Below are 4,352 nucleotides of genomic sequence, written 5' to 3'. Positions count from 1 at the left end.
GAGGCGCTGCTGCGCCTTCTTCACGATGCTGTCTGTGTGAGTGGACCAATTCAGTTTGTCTGTGATGTGTATGCCGAGGAACTTAAAACTTGCTACCCTCTCCACTACTGTTCCATCGATGTGGATAGGGGGGTGTTCCCTCTGCTGTTTCCTGAAGTCCACAATCATCTCCTTAGATTTGTTGATGTTGAATGTGAGGTTATTTTCCTGACACCACACTCCGAGGGCCCTCACCTCCTCCCTGTAGGCCGTCTCGTCGTTGTTGGTAATCAAGCCTACCACTGTTGATGATTGAGTTGGAGGTGTGCGTGGCCACGCAGTCGTGGGTGAACAGGGAGTACAGGAGAGGGCTCAGAGCGCACCCTTGTGGGGCCCCAGTGTTGAGGATCAGCGGGGAGGAGATGTTGTTGCCTACCCTCACCACCTGGGGGCGGCCCCCTGTATATAGCCTCCACATTGACTCTGTACCAGTACCCCCTGTATATAGCCTCCACATTGACTCTGTACCGGTACCCCCTGTATATAGCCTCCACATTGACTCTGTACCGGTACCCCCTGTATATAGCCTCCACATTGACTCTGTACCGGTACCCTCCTGTATATAGCCTCCACATTGACTCTGTACCGGTACCCCCTGTATATAGCCTCCATATTTCACTGTAAGGTCTATTACACCTGTTGTATTCAGCATTTCACTGTGAGGTCTACTACACCTGTTGTATTCGGCATTTCACTGTGAGGTCTACTACATCTGTTGTATTCAGCATTTCACTGTAAGGTCTACTACACCTGTTGTATTCAGCATTTCACTGTAAGGTCTACTACGCCTGTTGTATTCAGCATTTCACTGTAAGGTCTACTACATCTGTTGTATTCAGCATTTCACTGTGAGGTCTACTACACCTGTTGTATTCAGCATTTCACTGTGAGGTCTACTACACCTGTTGTATTCAGCATTTCACTGTGAGGTCTACTACACCTGTTGTATTCAGCATTTCACTGTAAGGTCTACTACAACCTGTTGTATTCAGCACTTCACTGTAAGGTCTACTACACCTGTTGTATTCAGCATTTCACTGTAAGGTCTACTACACCCATCCAACCACACCCACCCATCCAACCACACCCATCCATCCATCCACACCCATCCAACCACACCCATCCATCCATCCAACCACACCCATCCAACCACACCCATCCAACCACACCCATCCATTCATCCACACCCATCCAACCACACCCATCCATCCACACCCATCCAACCACACCCATCCAACCACACCCATCCAACCACACCCATCCATCCATCCAACCACACCCATCCATCCATCCAACCACACCCATCCATCCACACCCATCCAACCAAACCCATCCAACCACACCCACCCATCCAACCAAACCCATCCAACCACACCCACCCATCCAACCACACCCATCCAACCACACCCACCCAACCACACCCATCCAACCACACCCATCCAACCACACCCATCCAACCAACCCCACCCATCCAACCACACCCATCCAACCACACCCATCCATCCATCCATCAAACCACACCCATCCATCCAACCACACCCACCCATCCATCCATCCAACCACACCCATCCAACCAACCACACCCACCCATCCAACCACACCCATCCATCCAACCACACCCACCCATCCAACCACACCCATCCAACCAACCACACCCACCCATACCCATCCATCCAACCACACCCATCCATCCACACCCATCCAACCACACCCATCCAACCACACCCATCCCATTAGAAGTTCAGGAGAAAGTCATAGGCTATATAGAAATAATGACATTCACGTTGAAAAAAAATAATTTAAGAAAATAGTAAGGACTTGAATCATTCTAATGGAGATGCAGATTAGTGTTCCAACTAGTTAACAACAGGGACCTCAGAGATTATGATAAAACGGTGTGGAAGTCTAGTGTTATCAACTGTTATGAACCTCCTTATACAACATAATACATGAACCCTCCTTATACAACACAATACATGAACCCTCCTTATACAACACAATACATGAACCCTCCTTATACAACACAATACATGAACCCTCCTTATACAACACAATACATGAACCCTCCTTATACAACACAATACATGAACCCTCCTTATACAACACAATACATGAACCCTCCTTATACAACACAATACATGAACCCTCCTTATACAACACAATACATGAACCCTCCTTATACAACACAATACACGAACCCTCCTTATACAACACAATACACGAACCCTCCTTATACAACACAATACATGAACCCTCCTTATACAACACAATACATGAACCCTCCTTATACAACACAATACATGAACCCTCCTTATACAACACACTACATGAACCCTCCTTATACAACACAATACATGAACCCTCCTTATACAACACAATACATGAACCCTCCTTATACAACACAATACAGGAACCCTCCTTATACAACACAATACATGAACCCTCCTTATACAACACAATACACGAACCCTCCTTATACAACCCAATACATGAACCCTCCTTATACAACACAATACATGAACCCTCCTTATACAACACAATACATGAACCCTCCTTATACAACACAATACATGAACCATCCTTATACAACACAATACATGAACCCTCCTTATACAACCCTCCTTATACAACACAATACATGAACCCTCCTTATAGAACACCACAATAACTGACAGGTTCAGGATACTTTTCCAACTAAATAATGTAGAAAACCATCACAAAAGAAGACTCCAAATGAAAACCAAGTCGGTACCACTGATATTGCTGGTCGCTGCGAATGTTGACCCATGTTCTCAACTACAAGGTCTGAATAGTTGTGTGTAACAACAAAGGAAGACTGTCAAAACTTTCAACTTCCTCTACACAACTCTGAGAGCAGAGACTTTACTGTGAACCGCAAAAACCCATCAAAACCCTCTGTACCCCCTGCCTCTCTCCTAACCTTCCCTCCCTCTGTACCCCCTGCCTCTCCTAACTTTCTCTCTCTCTGTACCCCCTGCCTCTCTACCCCCTGCCTCTCCTAACCTTCTCTCTCTCTGTACCCCCTGCCTCTCTCCTAACCTTCCCTCCCTCTGTACCCCCTGCCTCTCCTAACCTTCCCTCCCTCTGTACCCCCTGCCTCTCCTAACCTTCTCTCTCTCTGTACCCCCTGCCTCTCTCCTAACCTTCCCTCCCTCTGTACCCCCTGCCTCTCTCCTAACCTTCCCTCCCTCTGTACCCCCTGCCTCTCTCCTAACCTTCTCTACCTCTGTACCCCCTGCCTCTCCTAATCTTCCCTCCCTCTGTACCCCCTGCCTCTCCTAACCTTCTCTACCTCTGTACCCCCTGCCTCTCTCCTAACCTTCTCTCCCTCTGTACCCCCTGCCTCTCTCCTAACCTTCCCTCCCTCTGTACCCCTGCCTCTCTCCTAACCTTCCCTCCCTCTGTACCCCCTGCCTCTCTCCTAACCTTCCCTCCCTCCTGTACCCCTGCCTCTCCTAACCTTCCCTCCCTCTGTACCCCCTGCCTCTCCTAACCTTCCTCCCTCTGTAACCCCCTGCCTCTCTTCTAACCTTCCTCCCGCTGTACCCCCTGCCTCTCTCCTAACCTTCCCTCCCTCTGTACCCCCTGCCTCTTTCCTAACCTTCCCTCCCTCCCTGTATCCCACCCTAGCCCTCCCTCCTCCTTCCCACCCTAGCCCTCCCTCCCTCCCTCCTTCCCACCCTAGCCCTCCCTCCTCCCTCCCTCCTTCCCACCCTGGCCATCCCTCCCTCCTTCCACCCAGGCCCTCTCTCCTTCCCATCCTAGCCCTCCTCCCTCCTTCCCACCCTGGCCCTCCCTCCCTCCTTCCCACCCTGGCGCCTCTCTCCTTCCCAACCTAGCCCTCCCTCCCTCCTTCCCACCCTGGCCCTCCCTCCCTCCTTCCCACCCTCGCCCTCTCTCCTTCCCAACCTAGCCCTCCCTCCCTCCTTCCCACCCTGGCCCTCCCTCCCTCCTTCCCACCCTGGCCCTCCCTCCCTCCTTCCCACCCTAGCCCTCCCTCCCTCCTTCCCACCCTAGCCCTCCCTCCCTCCTTCCCACCCTGGCCCTCCCTCCTTCCCACCCTGGCCCTCTCTTCCTTCCCACCCTAGCCCTCTCTCCTTCCCAACCTAAGCCCTCCCTCCCTCCTTCCCACCCTAGCCCTCCCTCCTTCCCACCCTGGCCCTCGCTCCTTCCCACCCTGGCCCTCGCTCCTTCCCACCCTGGCCCTGACTCCTTCCCACCCTGGCCCTCCCTCCCTCCTTCCCACCCTGGCCCTCCCTCCCTCCTTCCCACCCTAGCCCTCCCTCCCTCCT

Source organism: Oncorhynchus kisutch, linkage group LG15 (genome assembly GCF_002021735.2).
Source record: "Oncorhynchus kisutch isolate 150728-3 linkage group LG15, Okis_V2, whole genome shotgun sequence".
NCBI classification, from domain to species: Eukaryota; Metazoa; Chordata; class Actinopteri; order Salmoniformes; family Salmonidae; genus Oncorhynchus; species Oncorhynchus kisutch.
Note: the sequence above shows the minus strand (reverse complement) of the source record.